Raw genomic sequence first — 13,718 nt, 5'->3', positions numbered from 1 at the left:
CAGTTGAATGGTTTCTTGAATGCTTATCCTCCTGGGACAACTCCATGTTGCTGGTCTAGATTAGGATCTATGCACATACACATAGGGCTAATTATACTCTTTCATATATAAAGTCGCTTAACTAGACTTAAAGTTTACTTTATTTCTCAGAGCATCTCGTGTGCAAGATGTAGCAGTAATATTTACTTATCTGAGTCATTTGAAGTTCTTTTCACTGTTTTACTCGTCTTCCATTCCTCTTGAATCCATTAAAACTGGTCAGGTTCTCCTGCTTGAATTTCACATATTGGTACCTTTAAGAGTTCTCTACTTTGATCATATGCTTTAGATTCTTGCCTCAACTGGATGGACTATTGTGTTGTGTAATGATAATTTTTTTCCTAGCTACTTTCGGTTTTGAATGTGTTCTTTGTTCTAGAAAATATTTTGTGTGAAATCTTAATGGTTGAACCGATAACCGAACCGATAACGATCAACAACCGATTAATCAATAATCTAGTAACCGATATCTTAACGGTTCTTTAACAGTTTAACATATCTACAAACTGATAACCGATAAGTTTAACCGATAATTTTCATACCCGAACCGAACCACCCGATACGCAGCCCTACATACACGTCTTCAGTTATTATACATAACTGAAAAAATAAGGAATATAAAAATAAGGAATATGAAAAAGGTCTATAACGTGCATTTTCCTGCTTGTCTTTTTTTCACTGACAGCACAAGCACTTGTAGCTTTTTAATGCATGAACAATCTAATTTGCCTGGAATTTTATTTTAAGTGTTTTTTCTTGGATAAAAATAATTTTTGAAGAATTCAAGGAGTATTTGATATACAAAAATACAGTAATTAATTCTTAAATCAATGGCTCAGCTAAGAAAAAGATTGAAATCTACTAAAATTTACCAGTTTGAGGTAGAAGTAACCTATTTTGTCTAAAAATTAAACTTTTGCCTCGCTCTGTAACACCTCGTAGCTTCAGGCGAAGGTTTGACTCATAAGATGATAATATAATGGAACCAATATGAGGGTTATAGGAAGTGTTTTGAAAACTAATCAAGTCATTAGAAATGTCCATGGGCAAAGCAAAGTTGGAAGCCACTCTACGGGGCATGTTTGCAAGTGAGTTTGTAGAAGGTCTTACTTCCAACAACCATAACCCCTTTATTAATTAGGAATTTGGGAAAACTTCCTGAATGAAAGTTGTATCCCTTTGAAATACCTTTCCAACGGTATATTATGGGGGTCAAGGGGACATCTGTACAAAAAGTTATGGCCATTTTACTGAAGGAGTACAGAGCAGTCTGTTCACAGGTCATGTTATACGAACTACTTACACGGCCCATATAATTTTATACGGACCGTATAAGTCGTCCGTACTTCACGAAACCTCAACCCGGCATTCTGTTTTGTGCCATGATAAAATATGGTCATATTATACGGACCGTATAACTTTATACGGACCGTATAATATGTCCATATAATTTCCGCCTCACTTTTGTATAAATTCAAGCCTTAAGTTCTTTTATTTTCACAATTCCAAGCCCTAGCAACAATCCAAAACATCAAGGTAAGTCAATCCAAACCCTTCCAACTCAATTCTAACATATACTCTAATAATCTAAGCAAGAAATCATTGTTCCTAAACTAGGGTTTTCAAGAAAACCCATCTCAAGGTTCAAGAATTCAAGAGTTTGGAAATCTTCTTCAAAGTTAAAATCTTTAATTCAATTTTAGAGCATTACCAGGTATATTCCCATTTTATTGAATTAACCGATTGACGTGCTAGCGGACATTTTTTTGAATTCGGTAGAGTTACTATCTACGTGTGGGAACATCATTGTTCTTCCCCACGCCTCAAAATCCATAAATTATGATTATCTACTAAAACTAGGGTTTCTATACCATGCTCATGATAACCCTAGGTCCATGTCCATGATTATATTATGTATGAATTGTTATAATTCCATCATTGAGTTCTTAATATTTCTTTATGATTATTGAGAATCCGTCCGTAATCCATGAAAACCCATATCTTGTATTCCATGGGTTCTTGCATGCATGTTTGTAAATAAAAATGCTTATTTCATGAATATCCTACATGTCTACAAGTTTTCATGCAATTGTATTATATAACTATCTTCATGTCATGACTCAAGATACATACATGCTAAATACAAGTTATTTCACGAAACCATGTTTACAAGTTATTTCGTGAAATCATGATTACAAGTCAAGTACAAGTTAATTCACGAAAATCATAGGCTTCTTAGCCAACTATATCATGTTCATGTTTTTGGGAGTTGCGCGAATTACCGAGAAGGCTCAGATAGCCCGAAACTATGTAGCCACCGTAGGACAAGGATCGCTCCGCCCAGTTAGGACGATTCCTTAATTTACACTGAATGGATCCATCAGGCACGTTACCACCTTATACCCTGGCAAGGTATGGGGGCTCTGTCGGTCCGGCAAGGCACCAGACTCCACGTACCCACGTGGTGATATCATGTTGTCGGTTTATGAAATGCTCTCCCTACTTATCATGTTTTACTTATGTTATATATATGTATCCATGCTCATGCTCATGTTCATATCCAGGTTTTCAATTTCAGGTCTTATCATGTTATTCCATGTCCCATGTTATTTATTTCAGTTACTTTACATACCTGTACATTCAATGTGATGACGTCCCCTTTTCTTGCCCGAGGCCTGCATTTCACGATGCAGGTACGGATTTACAGGACGACGCCTCTGCTCATTAGGATCTGCACGTACCAGCTTATTGGTGAGCCCCATCTCATTCGGGGTTTAGACATTGTCTTTCTTTATTTAGTTTTGCATCTAAAGGTATGCTGGGGGCCTTGTCCCAGCAAGTATGTTACATGTTTCAGACACATGTTAGAGGTTTCATAGACAAGACTAGTGTCATGTTAGACTTCCAGAGTTAGTTAGCCGGTTTGGCTCATTTATGATATTGTCCGCATTCGTGACTTAACCAAGTAATTATGTTTAATATTATGACTTACTATGTTTTATAAAAGCTCATCATGCACTTCACGTTATATTTCCGCTTATGTATGCCTCATGATGATTCAGCAAGCCATGTGGTTCGCTCGGTCACATGCAGTCAGGAACCGAGTGTCGTGTTACGCCCAGGCCATAGTTCGGGGCGTGACAAAGCTTGGTATCAGAGCCAGGTTCAAGTGTCTTTAGGGAGTCTATGAAACCGTGTCCAGTGGGGTCACTTTTATATGTGTGAGGGCCTCATACATATAAATAGTTGACCACCAAGACATTCAGGATTGTCTCACTTCTTTCATATTCTAGATCGTGCAGTTAGAGCAGCACTTTTAGGATGCCTTTCTAACTCGTGCGTGTACGTATTTTCAGAAAATGTCTGCGAAAAGGAAATACACCAGAAAGGCTACAACCACCAGCCAAGGGGCTACTGCTGAAACAACTCGCGAAGAGACCGTTCCGACTCAGACAGCAGCCCCAACCGCTCCTACAGTTACACCTCCTACTGATTCGGATGGAGATGTTAGGAATGCTATCAATATGCTCACATAATTGGTAGCAGCTCAGACCCAACGTCAGGAATCTGGGTCAAGTTCAGGAGGTAATGGAGATTCTTCTAAGACTAAGGACTTTCTCAGGATGAATCCCCCAGTCTTTATGGGGACAAAGAAAGATGAGGACCCTCAGGACTACATTGATGCTCTCCAAAAGATCTTCAGGATTATAACGGTTACAGAAACCAAAGCAGCTACTTTTGGAGCTCATCAGCTACAGGGCATTGCTAACACTTGGTATGAATCTTAGGAATTATCCCGAGGTGAGGGTGCACCTGATGCTACATGGGATGAATTTACAAGCGCATTTCTGGACCACTTCATGCCAATAGAAGTCAGAGAGGCTAAGGCTGAGCAATTTCTGAAGCTTAAGCAAAATGGCAGGTCAGTTCAGGACTGTTATTTGGACTTTGTCAGTCTGGCTAAGCATGCTCCATATATGGTACCGGATATGAGGGCAAGAGTGAGGAGGTTTGTTGGAGGACTTGATTCTCATTTGTATGATGGGGCCAATATTGCTGCACAGAATGGGGGAATGACCATCTCTAAGATGGTTGCTTTCGTACAGGGTAATGAGACAAGGCTAAAGGAGGAGGAAGCCTTGCAGAAAAAGAAAGACAAGGAATTCAACAAGAGGATCAAGTCTACCGGACAGTTCAGCGGGAACGAAAATAGAAAATTCTTTAAGAACAGGTCAGCAGGACCTGTTCCGTCCACAGCAAGTGCCCCAGGCCATCAAGTTCTTACTCTCAGGCTAGTGTGGGTCAGTCGACTTATACTCATCCGATATGCGCCAAGTGTAACAGGAGACACTCAGGTGAGTGTCGTGTGGGTACTGATGCCTGCTTTAGATGTAGTCAGAAGGGCCATTTTCAGAAAGACTGTCCATCAGCCAGACAGGGTACTGGAGGTAATGTGACGCAGTCCATAAATTCGGCAGCTCCTCATCACAATCAGGCCCAACAGGGGTGTGGCACGGCAAGGTCCGGAAATACAGGCGGTGGTCAGAACCGTTTGTATGCATTGACAGGTTGTCAGGATGTATAGGCTAGAGTAGATGTTGTCACAGGTACACTCACAGTTTTCACTTTTGAAGCATATGCCCTTATTGACCCAAGATCCACCTTATCTTATGTAACCCTTTTTGTTGCTAAAAAGTTTGGTATTGAACCTGAAAAATTATATGAACCCTTTGAGGTGTCCACCCCAGTTGGGGAGTCAGTCATAGCTAGACGTATTTATAGGGGTTGCCCAGTTTTAGTCTATCACCGCAGAACCATAGCTGATTTAGCGGAATTAGAAATGGTAGACTTTGATGTGATCATGGGTATGGACTGGTTAGCTTCATGTTATGCCACAGTATGTTGTAGAACTAAAGTTGTCAGATTCGAGTTTCCTAATGAGCCAGTCATAGAATGGGAGGGTAATTCAGTAGTACCCAGGGGTAGATTTGTTTATTATCTAAAAGCCAGAAAAATGATTTCCAAGGGTTATATCTATCACCTAGTTCGAGTCAAGGATTTAGATACCCAGACTCCAACTCTCCAGTCCGTACCAGTTGTAAATGAATTTCCAGAGATCTTTCCCGAAGATCTTCCAGGAGTCCCTCCTGACAGGGAGATTGAATTTGGAATTGATCTACTTCCCAATACTCAGCCGATATCTATTCCGCCATACAGAATGGCTCCAGCAGAGTTAAAAGAGTTAAAATACCAGTTGAAAGATCTTCTTGACAAGGGGTTTATTAGGCCCAGTGTTTCGCCATGAGGTGCGCCAGTCTTATTTGTCCGAAATAAAGATGGTTCCTTACGTATGTGTATAGACTACCGTCAGTTGAACAAGGTCACCATTAAGAACATGTACCCTCTTCCTAGAATAGATGACTTATTTGACCAACTTCAGGGCGCCCAATGTAATTCCAAGATTGACCTCAGATCAGGCTATCATCAGTTAAAGGTTAAGGAAGTTGATATTCCGAAGACCGCTTTCAGAACCTGTTATGGCCATTTTGAATTTCTTGTTATGTCATTTGGGTTGACAAATGTGCCAGCTGCTTTCATGGATCTTATGAACAGGGTCTTCAAGCCTTATCTTGACTTATTCGTCATTGTCTTCATTGATGATATTTTGGTGTATTCCCATAATGAGGCTGATCATGCAGAACATCTCAGAATAGTGTTGCAGACTCTTAAAGATCGCGAACTTTTTGCAAAATTCTCAAAGTGTGAGTTTTGGCTTAAATCAGTGGCGTTCTTAGGCCATGTGATCTCAGGTGAAGGTGTTAAAGTTGATTCTCAGAAGATTGATGTCGTAAGGAGTTGGCCCAGACCCACCTCAGTTTCTGATATAAGAAGTTTCTTGGGTCTAGCAGGCTATTATCGACGCTTCGTAGAAGGAGTTTCTTCTATATCTGCTTCGTTAACTAAGTTGACTCAGAAGAAGGTTAAGTTCCAATGGTCAGATATTTGTGAGCAAAGCTTTGAAGAGTTGAAAAGGAGATTGACTTCTGCTCCAGTTTTGACGCTGCCAGAGGGAACCGAAGGGTTCGTAGTTTATTGTGATGCTTTGGGAGTTGGTCTCGGATGTGTCTTAATGCAGCATGGTAAGGTTGTAGCTTATGCATCTCGTCAGCTCAAGGTTCACGAAAAGAATTATCCGACTCATGACCTAGAGTTGGCACTGTAGTTTTTGCACTTAAAATACGGCATCATTATTTGTATAGAGTACATGTTGATATTTTCACAGATTATAAAAGCCTGCAGTATATCTTCAAGCAAAGGGAGCTGAATCTTAGGCAAAGGAGATGGCTCGAATTGCTTAAGGATTACGATGTGGATATTCTTTATCATCTGGGGAAAACGAATGTTGTAGCTGATGCTCTTAGTCGGCGTTCCATGGGAAGTTTAGCCTATGTGGACGTAGATAAGAGAGTTATGACAAAGGAAGTTCACTGTTTGGCCAATCTTGGAGTTCGACTTTTGGACTCCGAGGATGGTGGTGTGGTTGTTCAGAATAGGGCTCTTTCCTCTTTAGTCATTGAAGTTCAGGAGAAACAGTTTAATGATCCCTACTTGTTGCAGCTGAAAGAGGGGATTCACAAGCATAAGACGACGGCTTTCGAACAAGGGGGAGATGATGGTACCTTGAGGTTCCGAGGTAGATTGTGTGTTCCAGATGTAGATGGGCTCAGAGAGCGAATTATGTTAGAAGCTCACAATTCTAGGTATTCCATTCACCCAGGTTCCACTAAGATGTATCATGATCTTAAGGAGATTTATTAGTGGAACGATATGAAGAAGAATGTGGCAAATTTTTGTAGCTAAGTGTCTGAATTGTCAGCAAGTGAAAGCCGAACACCAGAGGCCTGGTGGCTTGGCTCAGAATATTGATATTCCTGTCTGGAAATGGGAAATGATCAATATGGACTTTGTATCAGGTCTACCTCATTCAGCCAGGAGACATGACTCTATTTGGGTGATCATTGACCGGCTTACTAAGTCGGCGCACTTTTTGCCAGTCAAGACCACAGATTCAGCAGAGGATTACGCCAAGTTATATGTTAATGAAATTGTCAGATTGCATGGGACCCCAGTGTCTATTATTTCAGATCGTGGTGCTCAGTTCACAGCAAACTTCTGGAAATCCTTTCAGAAAGGATTGGGTACCAAAGTGAACCTCAGCACAACTTTTCATCCACAAACAGATGGCTAGGCAGAGCGCACTATTCAGACCCTTGAGGACATGTTGAGAGCATGCGTCCTAGATTTCAAGGGTAATTGGGATGACCATTTACCTCTCATCGAGTTTTCCTATAATAACAGTTATCATGCTAGCATTGGGAAGGCACCGTTTAAAGCTCTGTATGGGCGAAGGTGTAGATCACCAATTGATTGGTTCGAAATTGGTGAAGCAGAGTTGTTAGGACCATATTTGGTTTATCAGGCTATGGAGAAAATCAAGTTAATACAGGAGCGTTTGAAAACGGCTCAGAGTCGCCAGAAGTCTTACACAGATGTGAGGCGAAGGGACTTAGAATTTTCAGTTGATGATTGGGTGTTCCTTAAAGTCTCACCCATGAAGGGTGTTATGAGATTTGGCAAGAAAGGGAAGCTCAGTCCTAGATATATTGGACCTTACAGAATTCTGCGGAAGGTCGGCCTAGTAGCTTATGAACTTGAGTTGCCACAAGATTTGGCTGCTGTACATCCCGTGTTTCATGTGTCCATGTTGAGGAAGTGTGTTGGAGACCCGTCGTTGTTGTTCCTGCTGATACTATAACAGTTAAGGATGGTTTGACCTATAAAGAGATCCCCGTAGCCATACTTGACCGTCAGGTTCGCAAGTTGAGAACTAAGGAAGTAGCCTCAGTGAAAGTCCTGTGGAGGAGTCAGAAAGTTGAGGAAGCTACATGGGAAGCCGAGGAGGATATGAAATCCAAGTACCCATTTTTGTTTGAAGAGCAAGCAGAGAACTCTCAAGGTAACTTTCCATAGCCCATGTCATGTTATGTCTCATGTTCCACGCACATGTCATGTATCCAGTAGTGCCCATGTTCGATGTCTCAGTATTCACGTTTTCATGTAACCATGTCATGTTAGTTCAGTCTCCATGTTTCATGTCATGTTTCCTTCACGTTCATGTAGTCAAGCCATGTCCAGCCATATTCTTAACCATGACCCATCATTCGAGGACGAATGATCCCAAAGGGGAGATATTGTAACACCTCGTAGCTTCGGGCGAAGGTTTGACTCATAACATGATAATATAATGGAACCAATATGAGGGCTATAGGAAGTGTTTTGAAAACTAATCAAGTCATAAGAAATGTCCATGGGCAAAGCAAAGTTGGAAGCCACTCTATGAGGCATGTTTGCAAGTGAGTTTGTAGAAGGTCTTACTTCCAACGACCATAACCCCTTTATTAATTAGGAATTTGGGAAAAATTCCTGAATGAAAGTTGTATCCCTTTGAAATACCTTTCCAACGGTATATTATGGGGGTCAAGGGGACATTTGTACAAAAAGTTATAGCTATTTTACTGAAGGAGTACAGAGTAGTCCGTTCACTGGTCATGTTATACGAACTACTTATACGGCCCATATAATTTTATACGGACCGTATAAGTCATCCGTACTTCACGAAACCTCAACCCGACGTTCTATTTTTTGCCATGATAAAATATGGTCATATTATACGGACCGTATAACTTTATACGGACCGTATAATATGTCCATATAATTTCCGCCTCACTTTTGTATAAATTTAAGCCTTGAGTTCTTTTATTTCATTATTCACAATTTCAAGCCCTAGAAACAATCCAAAACATCAAGGTAAGTCAATCCAAACCCTTCCAACTCAATTCTAACATATACTCTAATAATCTAAGCAAGAAATCATTGTTCCTAAACTAGGGTTTTCAAGAAAACCCATCTCAAGGTTCAAGAATTCAAGATTTTGGAAATCTTCTTCAAAGTTAAAATCTTTAATTCAAGTTTGGAGCATTACCAGGTATGTAGAGTTACTATCTACGTGTGGGAACATCATTGTTCTTCCCCACGCCTCAAAATCCATAAATTATGATTCTCTACTAAAACTAGGGTTTCTATATCATGCTCATGATAACCCTAGGTCCATGTCCATGATTATATTATGTATGAATTGTTATAATTCCATCATTGAGTTCTTAATATTTCTTTATGATTATTGAGAATCCGTCCATAATCCATGAAAACCCATATTTTGTATTTCATGGGTTCTTGCATGCATGTTTGTAAATAAAAATGCTTATTTCATGAATATCCTACATGTCTACAAGTTTTCATGCAATTGTATTATATAACTATCTTCATGTCATGACTCAAGATACATACATGCTAAATACAAGTTATTTCACGAAACCATGTTTACAAGTTATTTCGTGAAATCATGATTACAAGTCAAGTACAAGTTAATTCACGAAAATCATAGGCTTCTTAGCCAACTATATCATGTTCATGTTTTTGGAAGTTGCGCGAATTGCCAAGAAGGCTCAGATAGCCTGAAATTACGTAGCCACCGTAGGACAAGGATCGCTCCGCCCAGTTAGGACGATTCCTTAATGTACACTGAATGGATCCATCAGACATGTTATCACCTTATACCCTGGCAAGGTATGGGGGCTCTGCTGGTCCGGCGAGGCACCAGACTCCACGTACCCACGTGGTGATATCATGTTGTCGGTTTATGAAATGCTCTCCCTACTTATCATGTTTTACTTATGTTATATATATGTATCCATGCTCATGCTCATGTTCATATCCAAGTTTTCAGTTTCAGTTCTTATCATGTTATTCCATGTCCCATGTTATTTCTTTCAGTTACTTTACATACTTGTACATTCAATGTGCTGACGTCCCCTTTTCTTGCTCGGGGGCCTGCATTTCACGATGCAGGTACAGATTTACAGGACGACGCCGCTGCTCATTAGGATCTGCACGTACCAGCTTATTGGTGAGCCCCATCTCATTCGGGGTTTAGACATTGTCTAGTTTTGCATCTAAAGGTATGCTGGGGGCCTTGTCCCAGCAAGTATGTTATGTGTTTCAGACTCATGTTAGAGGTTTCATAGACAAGACAAGTGTCATGTTAGACTTCCAGAGTTGGTTAGCCGGTTTGGCTCATTTATGATATTGTCCGCATTCATGACTTAACCAAGTAATTATGTTTAATATTATGACTTACTATGTTTTATAAAAGCTCATCATGCACTTCACGTTATATTTCCGCTTATGTATGCCTCATGATGATTCAGCAAGCCATGTGGTTCGCTAGGTCACATGCAGTCAGGCACCGAGTGTCGTGTTACGCCCAGGCCATAGTTTGGGGCGTGACGAAGCTTGGTATCAGAGCCTAGGTTCATGTGTCTTTAGGGAGTCTATGAAACCGTGTCCAGTGGGGTCACTTTTATATGTGTGAGGGCCCCATATATATAAATAGTTGACCACCAAGACATTCAGGATTCTCTCACTTCTTTCATATTCTAGATCGTGCAGTTAGAGTAGTACTTTTAGTATGCCTTTCTAACTCGTACGTGTACGTATTTTAAGAAAATTCCTGTGAAAAGGAAATACACCAGAAAGGCTACAGCCACCAGCCGAGGGGCTACTGCGGAAACAACTCGCGAAGAGACCGTTCCGACTCAGACAGCAGCCCCAACCGCTCCTACAGTTACACCTCCTACTGATTCGGATGGGGATATTGGGAATGCTATCAATATGCTCACACAACTGGTAGCAGCTCAGGCCCAACGTCAGGAATCTGGGTACCTCTCCCTTGTAGACGCATTTTAAAACCGTGAGGGGCGAAGGCTCCAAAGCGGACAATTTCTACAAGCGGTGGCCTGGGCTGTTACAGTTGGTATCAAAGTCGGTGCTGGGCCAGTGGTGGGGCAAACCTCAGTGAGGACGCTGAGTCCCAAGAGGGGGTGAGTGTAAGGCTTGCCTTAGGCGAATCCCACATTGGTTTAGGCGAATCCCACATCGGTTGGGGAGGAGAACGAAGAGTGCTTTATAAGTACTTGGATACCTCTCCCTTGTAGACGCGTTTTAAAACCGTGAGGGGCGAAGGCTCCAAAGCAGACAATTTCTACAAGCGGTGGCCTGAGCTGTTACAGTTGGTATCAGAGCCGGTGCCTGGCTGGTGGTGGGGCAAACCCGGTGGTAGGGCAAACCTCAGCGAGGACTCTGAGTCCCAAGGGGGGAGGGGTGAGTGTAAGGCTTGCCTTAGGCGAATCCCACATCGGTTGGGGAGGAGAACGGAGAGTGCTTTATAAGTGCTTGGATACCTCTCCCTTGTAGACGCGTTTTAAAACCGTGAGGGGCGAAGGCTCCAAAACGGACAATTTCTACAAGCAGTGGCCTGGGTTATTACACGCTCGGCGCAAGTTCTGTTAAAATTAAGTTATGCGGCATAAGTTGTGTAGTATTTTTCAGATTGTGTTGAGTGTTGAAAGTTTTGCCTTTTTTTCTAGCATAACTTGTGTCGATGCGATGATACATATGCCGAAGCTAAACGCTAACTATGCCGAGCGAAATCTAAACTTATGTCTTTTTTCACATTATGTTGAATGTTGAAAGTTTTGCCTTTTCCGTAACTTGTGGAATGTTATGATACACAGCCGAAGCTAAACGCTAACTATGCCAGCCGAAATTTAGTTTATGCTGCGCCAAAAGTGCTGAAGGCAAAAATTAAAGACCACAAATTTGAGGGGCAAAAATTGGGTCATTTCCACTTTTGTTCCTATTTTGTGCTGGTCTTTAATTTCTATCCTTCAAATGGGCCGGTCTTTAAATTTTGCCCTTCAAATCGAACTTATGCCTATAGAAGCATAAGATCTTTGAGGGCGTTAACATAACTTGTGGGTATTATGATGCCTAACTTAAGTTCAATTTTATAGGGTAAAAGTTAAAGACCAACCCATTTGAAGGGCAAAAATTAAGGACCAAACCATTTGAAGGACAAACCGTGCAATTACATCGCAAAAATCAAAGACCACCCCGAAATAGGGGATTTGTGCCAATAAGGGCAATTCGCAGGAATGCCCCTCAAGATGCTTGTCTTTAATTTTTGCCCCTCAAATTGCTGGTCTTTAATTTTTGCCCTTCGCCTAGAATACCCTGAGGTTCTGGGTTCGAATCCTGGCTCAGGCATAAAAATTTAAAAAAAAAAATCTCAAGGCAAGGCTTTGGAAAAGTCTGCCTTATGCGGCATAGGTTGCCTTAAGGCATAACTACAGTTCTGCCGGATCCTACAGAGGTTGCCTTATAAGGCAGAGTTTTAGTTATGCCAAGGCAACCTCTGCCGGAGACGACATAGGTTGTCTTAAGGCATAACTAAAGTTATGCCGGATCCGACATAGGTTATCTTATAAAGCAGACTTTTAGTTATGCCTTAAGGCAATATATACCGGATTCGACATAACTTTAGTTATGCCTTAAGGCAACCTATGTCGCATAAGACAGACTTTTCCCAAAGCCTTGCCTTGTGAATATATTTTTTTTTGACTGAGCAGGAGTTCGAACCCAAAACCTCAAGATATTTTCGGTCACTTTTTTAAGCGAAAGGCAAAAAAATGTGCGAATAACCCCTCCCCATACTCAAATTTACAACTGGTCCAATTAGGATGAGCATCATTTATTTTGGGTGATCTTATCATATAGCCACTTTTATACTGATTCAAAATCATCCATCATTTTAAAAGAAACTGAAATTGACATTTCTAATAAGTAAATAATTTCTGAATAATAATATCCCTCAACAAATCTAACACACATTGCTTCTTCTTATCTTATAGTTGTAGAAGCTGAAATTTTAGGATTGTGTTACAAAATTTAATTTTTGCAACTCAAAAACACTATGATATGGTCCTGAAGGCATACCAAAAAGATAATTATCAAATTGATATCTTTTCCAAAACCCATAATCTAAAATGGCGATTTACAACAATCGTGAAATATTTTATCGAACCGATGATTGCATATGGAATTCCTACTTGTTTTCAGATTAGAGATTATTGAATGTTGCGGTGATTTGGAATAACACCCGCATTTAAGGACAAAATATATTTGGGTCTATGGGTTGAGTAATTAACTCTCATTAGCTAAAGGTATAACTATTTGGCACTGAGATGTGAAATTTAAGAAACTGAAAAATATTGAGTTATTGAGTACAATAGTAATTGTGTGATTTTGGGGAAAATGCAAAAATAACCATTTTCTGTATCTGTAATTGGAAAATAGGGATTACACTAGGTATGTTGTGCTTGATGATGATGTTGTAATTGAAAAATAGCCAATATTTGGAATGCATGTGTCATGGATTTCAAAATCAGAATAATATCATGAATTTTCACATAATTAAGTTCAAACTCATGGTACTATCTTTGTGTTTCCCAGTTCCCACATTAAAAATAATTACTTTTCAATAATTTTCAAACCCGACTTTTTTTCAAAAATCAATTCTAAAATGACTACCTTATACAATTTTAAGAAAAAATTCGATTCATATAGAAGTTAAAGCCTTGAAGATAGTTGTTAATTGAATAGAATTACAATTGAGTCCATAAGATACAACTTTTAGGCTAGACATCTCGAGGACGCGTATA

This window comes from Lycium barbarum, chromosome 6 (genome assembly GCF_019175385.1).
Source record: "Lycium barbarum isolate Lr01 chromosome 6, ASM1917538v2, whole genome shotgun sequence".
NCBI lineage: Eukaryota > Viridiplantae > Streptophyta > Magnoliopsida > Solanales > Solanaceae > Lycium > Lycium barbarum.
The sequence above is the reverse complement of the archived record's forward strand: the minus strand, read 5'-3'. Positions refer to the sequence as shown.